The sequence below is a fragment of the Nematolebias whitei genome, chromosome 5 (genome assembly GCF_014905685.2).
Source record: "Nematolebias whitei isolate Nwh7 chromosome 5, NemWhi1, whole genome shotgun sequence".
Taxonomy (NCBI): domain Eukaryota; kingdom Metazoa; phylum Chordata; class Actinopteri; order Cyprinodontiformes; family Rivulidae; genus Nematolebias; species Nematolebias whitei.
Window position 1 is genome coordinate 34,865,244 of NC_056502.1, and position 7,759 is coordinate 34,873,002.

At 40.2% G+C, this 7,759-nt stretch overlaps 1 long non-coding RNA gene across 1 annotated transcript in view; it reads right to left on the reverse strand.

Annotated features, from left to right (window-relative positions):
* Window positions 1–768: 768 nt before the first annotated feature.
* LOC119409534 overlaps window positions 769–7,759 on the reverse strand; it is a 43,421-nt gene continuing 36,430 nt past the window's right edge. The window contains exon 3 of the long non-coding RNA XR_005186792.1: window positions 769–842. This is a non-coding gene — a long non-coding RNA (uncharacterized LOC119409534). The remainder of the gene's footprint in view (window positions 843–7,759) is intronic.

The window sequence follows — 7,759 nt, forward strand, 5'->3', positions numbered from 1 at the left end:
TTTGTGTTCATCAGGCGTGTGAGCAAAATATCTCATGAACAGCTGGATGGGTTTTAATTAAACACTCAAAGTTATCATTGGATGTTCCTCTACAATTGATCAACTCTTGGGAGTCAATTCTGTTATAGATGGCAAAACCACAAAATGTCTAATTTCAACTTATAGACACTGAGCTGAAGTTTGATGTGGAAGTAGCTGAGAGTCATTCACTGCATATACTCATAGTGCTGAGACAGTGTGTTTGCATGAGATCACACAATGATATTTTTAAGGTTTGACTATATCTGTTTTAACTCCATTTTTCTTAACACATTAACTTTTATTTAACCAGGCAAATCCCACTGAGATCACAGATCTCTTTTGCAAGGGAGGCCTGGACCTGAAGGCAGACTAACATGTATGTTTTTGGTCTGTGGGAGGAAACCGGAGTACCCAGAGAAAACACATGCAAGCACGAGAAGAACATGCAAACTCCACACAGAAAGACCCCAGGGCCAACCGGGTATTGAACCCTGGACCTTCGTGCTGTGAGGCAACAGTGCTAACCACTGAGCCGTCGTACAGCCAAAAGATGGTCTTGGCCTAAAACTACATCAAGAAAGTTAGCAGGTGGTACACGTTTATTCAAAGTTAAATATTTGGGCAAAAATGTAGGAAAACGGCGTGTAAAGAAGAACCTCCAGTACCTGTTTCTGGACACCGTTAAGTTGAAGCACCTTGATGATGAGCGAGGCAGTGCGTCCTTTGTACTGAATGGTCCTCAGCAGTGTCCCTATGTTGTCCACGCTGAACGGCTCCGACCAGCGCCAGTTCCCCCATCCCTCGATGCAGATGTGCAGCAGCTACAAGAGAGACCAGAGCAGAACACACACACACACAAAAAGCAACATAGGTTAGTCTTATTGGAAAAATGAACAGGAATGACAAGTGTCTGTTCTGAGACCGTAAGTTTGTGGTTGAACACAGTGGGCTCTTTTCTCCACACATCTAAATAAGAAGCACTTAACTCAGTTCTTTTTGTTTTCAGCTACATATCCATCACTTCCCTCTGGAGTACATCGATGTGTGTGGCTGGGTGTAAACACGCTGCCTTGGGATGACAGCAATAAACAGATTCTGTCCTGCTTTATGACATCTAAACAGCTCGAGTGGTGACAATTTTCCAACCATTTTCCCTTTAAAAAATCTTGTATTGTGGGCTTTAAATGACAAAAGGGTTCAAACTATGTGAAGTGGCATGACATCTGCATTGATTTAGAACCACTGCTTTAATTGCTTTCTCCATTACACAATATTCACATTGCAACACATTAAGCTACAACTAAAGCATGAGCTGCAAACTGCCGCAGCTTCTTCTGCACGACCTCTCCACCTAAATCTACAAACATGCAGGGCAAAAGGTGAACGGGCTGGTCAAATGTCCATCACACCTCAGTCGATGCTGAGGTCGTTTACAGAGCATCTGTCCACTTTTCAACGCAGATCGCTTAACACTACCTGACAAAGAACCTCATTTGTCAAACAACGTGTGTATTTTCAGGAGTTTATGGTAAGGATATGGGAGCAGAATCATAAATATGGAGGGAGATCTTGGGTTTTGTTCCCTCCTGAGGCCCTGTGGTTGACCTTTCACCCCACTGAACTCTTCATGTCAGCTCTGCTGCCAAGACAATGTCAAACTTGAAAAAGGGAAGAGAGAGACCACGAGGAGGATAAAGAATATCAAGAACGAGTCGACTACGACAAGAGGAGAAAGGACATGGGGGGAGTCACTGATCTGCTGATCTCCCAGAGGGTTAGCGAGCAGGCTGAAGCCCAAAAACAGTTTGAACATTTACACTTTGGGTTGTTGCTTCAATGCGCAGAACATTTAGCCAATCTGTTTTAAGAAAAACAAATTACCCCCCGAGGTCAAAGAGCATGTGGGGACCTTGGTCAGGACCTTCTATGTTTCTCTCCGCTGCAGTCTTCCCTTTCTGTTTGAAGACAGATTTCTTTACAATAACATTCTTAATCAAAGCCTGTATTCACGTCTTCATGCTGCTGCTCCTCCTTGTCGGCTGCATGGAAATGACTTCAGTTTCTCAGACCTTTAGCTCAGTGGACTTACTCACAGGAAAAGTGGCAGAGTGGTGTAAACATCCAGCTGGTGGAGGTTAGGGTTAAGCCTGAGGGTGGGGGACCACTAGAATCCCTAAGCCAGCACCAGCGATGTAATCAAGACCAGTTAAGATTATAATGGTTAGAAAGAAATTTTCAAAACAACTATAATATGGGATTTTCTGCTTTTTTGTTCCCCGTTTCTTTTTTCAGTGACTCGATACTGATGAGATGAAAACCTCATTTGCATGTGACTTGAAACCGCCTTGAAGTGTATTAATGTCACTCCGAGACGCTCAGTGGAACCAAACTGATCATTTTGTTGAAAATGTTGAGGTGGCAACCCCAAATCAGATCCATGTTTTTCCTAAGCACCATCTGTGAGGAAGGATTTGTTATTTCAACACTTCTCTCTCGTTTGACTCCCCTCTTTCTCTCCACATATTTTATCGTGCCAGTGGCTCAACTTGACCTTTAAGGGAGAAGTCATAATAACGACTCTGCTCAAACTTCAAACAGCAACTAGCGCTTTTGTTTTAATTCGTCTAATTCTGCTCTGACTCAAGCAGTGGAAGAAAAACAGCGGTGACACAGATGAACTGAACACGTAGGACAGCAAGAATGAAAAATAAGAAGCTGTTTTGCCTCTTTGTGACGTACATGAGGGCTGTGACACTGAGAAAACCCAGTCAGCCATATGTGGTCATGTTATGCACATGCTTTAGGCCGGGCTTCACACCAACAATATCTAATTATGAAAAGTTTCAGCAGAAAAACTGCATCTGAACAAAGATGAGGCTTAACCTGAAAAACTTATTTAATTTACATGACTCTTAATCTATTATTTGTCTTTTACTGCATATGTGTATTGTATAAGTGATAATTGCATACAAATCTATGACTTTAAACAGTTTTGAATTTTATTTAATACTAATAAAATGAGTATCGTCCAATAAATACAACAACGCAGGACCAAATTAGTATTTGAATGTAAATAAATCTGGACTAGAATAAAAGGTAACCTTTCATTTAGGAAAACTAAATTATGGCTGCGTTAAAAGAGTTTGACTTTATTTGTTCAAACATATGTAATGTAACATTTTAATACTCATCAACTTTGTACACTTTATTTGTATTTTAAAAAAATTTAAAAAAAGTCATGTTTTGAACATCAGATATTGTCAAATTCTAACTTCATCTGTGAATAAATATTTTAAAGACGCTTACACTTTTCATAGCAGTTGGTCACAGGTAACTGAATGACTAATTGATAAACTCCTCACACTAGGACTAAGTCCCTCCATATGCAACTGGGTCCTAGATTTCCTGACCAGCAGGCCACAGTCTGCGAGGATCCACAACGTCTCCTCCACCACCATAACTCTCAGCACTGGCTCCCCTCAGGGCTGAGTGTTGAGCCCCCTCCTGTTCACTCTGCTCACATATGACTGCACACCTACCCATTCAGGCTGTCATATTGTAAAGTTTGCAGATGATACAGTGGTGGTGGGATGCATCACAAACAATGATGAGTCCAGCTACAGGCAGGAGGTGGAACACGTGGAGAGCTGGTGGAGGAAGTACAACCTCCACATCAATGTGAAGAAGATGAAGGAGATGATTGTGGATTTCAGAAGGAGCAAACACACCTACTCCAACCCCCATCCCCGAACATAGGAGGATCTGTGGTGGAAGTGGTATCCAGCTACAGGTTCTTGGGTGTGCACCTGAAAACCTCACCTGGGGCAACAACACCAACAACCTGATGAAGAAAGCACATCAGCGGTTCTACTTCCTCAGGCGGCTGATGAAGTCTTATAAATAGCACCTTCTCATAATGGATCAACAGTTTGCTGGAGTCAGCCAAAATTAGTTCACATGATATTCAATCATCAATGCCCTGATGGTCGTTTGCTATTCACAAAAGGGTGAGTGATACTAGCAATAAGAGCATTATAAGAGGGGGATAGTTGGACACGGAGGCCTCTGTCCCTGTTTAATGTTAGACTAATTCTCTTCACAAAGATGGCCTCCTTTACTCCTCTTTCAAACCAATGTTCCTCTCTATCAAGGATGTGACCATCTTCATCCCTGAAAGAGTGACCTCTGGCCTGCAGATGAGTATAAACCACAGAATCCTAGCCTGGTGTTTATCTTCTGTGCTGGGGCATATTTTTGCCAGTGGCTGTTTAGTTTCTCCAATGCATGACTGATCACCCTCCTGACACTGAACATCATGCACAGTATTATCCTGTTTGTTGTGGGGGACAGGATCTTTGTGACGGACCCGTCTTTGCGGTAATGTATTTTGGGGTTTGAAAACCACTGGGACATCATGTTTAGAAAAAAAAAAAAACATCTCAGTTTCTCTGAAACTCTCACAACATATGGAATGTTGCTAGTTTAAGTTGCTTGTTTAATTTAGCTTTGGAATTAATAAAGTATTTCTGAAATGAATTGAAGTTTGAATTGAACTGAATTAAAGTGAATGACAACTGGTCTGGGTCTGGGTTGCTCCTTTTCATCTGATGGCTGGCTAGCGTCCTATTTGCATTTCTTCTCTGCTTTCAGGAAGGCCCAGTTTGGATATCCACATTTCTCTAGAGCCTGTCTTGTGTGGATTTCTCCTTCTGCCTGACTCTCGAGCTAGTGGGAATGCTGTCTGCTCTGTGGTACAAAGTCCTGATGATTGCTCCAGTGGGTGATGGGAGTCACCGTGGGATGATGAGAGTGACTAACTAATGACTAATAACTAATGACTGCTTCGCTGAGGTTTTTAATGATGTTATTGAAGCATTGGATGCTAAGGATTATTGTGCTGCACATTTTTAGACCTGTCTAAAGCTTTCGACACTGTGGATCATGACATCTTATGTCATAAGCTCTCAGAAATTGGTTTCTCCGATCACACTATATGCTTTAGTTTTCTAATTATCTCTCAGACCAGAGGCAATGTGTTCAACATAATGGTATTTCCTCCAGTTATTTAACAGTCAACAATGGTGTACCACAAGGCTCAGTCTTAGGACTCACCCTCTTCACAATCTACATAAGTAATGTAAGTCAGATAATTCCTGATGCATCCTTACATTTCGTGCATTCATACTCCTCTATTCACACAGACTCATGTTCGTGCTGCTGTTATTCAGCATATTGTTTTTGCACTGTTAAGTGTTTAGCATATTCTTAGTTTAGCATATTTCTTAGTTCATATCTTAAATCTTTATTACCGTTTTATTTTACAATTTATACTTTTACTATTGTTGGATGTAACTGGGACCCCGTGTACACAATTTCGTTCCACCTCACGTACCACATGTGATGCGAATGACAATAAAAAACCTTGACCTTTCTATGCCGGCGACACCGTAGTTTATTGTTGACCTAGAACAGTTGCTAAGGTTTTCCAGCTTATACAGTTTGCATTCGACATCATCCAGTCAGATTAGTTTAATCTCAAACAGGTGCTAAATGCTGATAAAACCAAGGGATGCTGACAGGAAGTCAGTGCCAGCAGTCCTTTCTATTTTATCTTTGAATGGCGTCCCTGCTGAGTTTGTCAATTCTTATAAATACTTGGGTATTTTGGTCGGTTCACATCTCTTTTAAGCCTCATGTCAAAAACTTGGTAAAGAAATTCAACGTAAAACTGGGTTTCTTTTTTAGAAATAGATCTTGTCTTAACACTGAATGCTAACAACTTGTAACTGCTACATGCCTCCCCTCCTTTGACTACAGTGACATTACTTAGATGAATGTTCCTGCAAGCACCTTGCAGATGTTGGATGCAGTTAATGATGGTGCACTAAGATTCATAATTGGCTGTAACTACCGTACCCATCATTGCACCCTGTATTCATTGAGCAACTGGTCAACATTAACTTCACGCAGACTCTCACACGGGTACATTTTCATCTTTAAATCACTTCTTGATCTGTTGCCTTCATACATCTCCTCCTACATGTTACTTCGTGAGTGCAGCTACAGCGTGCACTCTCAAGACATGATTACCTGCAGTGTTCCCTCAGTGTGAACCGAATTTGGCAAAAGGCCCTTTTCTTATTCCGCTCCTGTATCCGGGAACACCTTGCAAACAGATCTGAAATAGTTGACTTTGATCACTCTAAGTGATTTCAAACATCTGCTAAGTTCATGGCAAAAACCAACGCAGACATGTTCCTGTTTTTAGTATTTTACATTGCTTTAAATGTAGATGTATGAATTACATTTCTTCTATTTGCTTTTCATTTTAAATGCTTTTTTTATGATTGTCTTTTGTTGTCTGTACCTCATCTGTGTTCTTTCTTTAAAACAGGTCTCTCTTGTGAATGAGTGAATGTGAATGAGACCTGTATAAATAAAAGGTTGAATGAATGAATGAACTAGTTTTGGGTGTCACCAGCAAACCGGTTGAGCCACAATGAGAAGGTGCTGCTTATAAGACTGAGTTTGTTGCTGCTCCTCAGACTGAAAAAGTATTTTGGATAAAATATGAAGTGTTTCAACAAAGAAGAATCCTTCCAGAGGACCTGACTCAACCTTGCTAGTTCCTTTCTTACCTTTTACAGTTTCCACCACATTATTAACCACAATCAAACTCTAATGGAAACATGATCGAGATGAAAGAAGAGACACTCAGAAAAACAAATAGTCTCCATTGTTGTAGTTTCTAGGGTACAAATTAATAACTGAAGTGCACAAAAAAGATAACTTCAGAAATGATGACGTCAGCCTATCTCATGTACCCATAAAAACATTACAAGTGGGGCTTAATAAATCTCCACTTTGGAAAGCATTTCAAATATGTTTCTTCCTCAGTATAAGATTTGATCGTGTGTGACTGAGAGGTTCAAATGCAGCATTAAATCTTGGTTGTCCTTAAACAATTGATAATGTATTTTTTTCTGGGCGGTCCTAATTAACAAACTTCCTGTGTTTAAGATTTTTATATTGTATAACTGCATTAACAGGATTGTCTGAGTACATCACAACCAGATATTTAATTTGGAACCTACAAGTATTCCTAAACTTGGAGCCTAAAGAGACATTTTGACATGTTTTCAAATTAAACCCTGTTTTGAAGTTACAAATAAATTAAAAGTAATGGTGAACATCTGACCTCTCAAACAAACGCCAGATGAACAAGACAGAACAATCTTGTTGGAGCATAAGAACTCTACTACAATGAGCCACACACCTAGTTTGTATGTTACCATGGAAACAATGTAGAACCCAAACATGGGAATGTAATATGGATTGTGTTAATTAAAAAAAACAAAAAAAAAACAAAAAAAACCAAACACCTAAATTCTGTGTTATTTTCTGTGAGTCAATAGCTAACTAAACTGATCACGGGTAGTATGTCATGTCTGCAGCCTGGTCCACTGCTTAATCATGTCTCAGAAGAAAATCAGTAGCAACACTTGAAGTAAAACCATAAAATATGTTTTCTTTCATTACCAAACCAATGGCTAACTTCCTGGTAAACAGATTCATTTAGCTTTTAAACACTTCAGTTTTAGCTTTGATAATATGGATGTCCTGAAAACATGCACACACTGAAACGCCTTCCAACCATGAGCTCCTGCAGACAGACTGAGACAGTCCTGCCATTGTAACCACTATCTGTCTATTGTCCTCTGACAGGAATGTGCTTGCA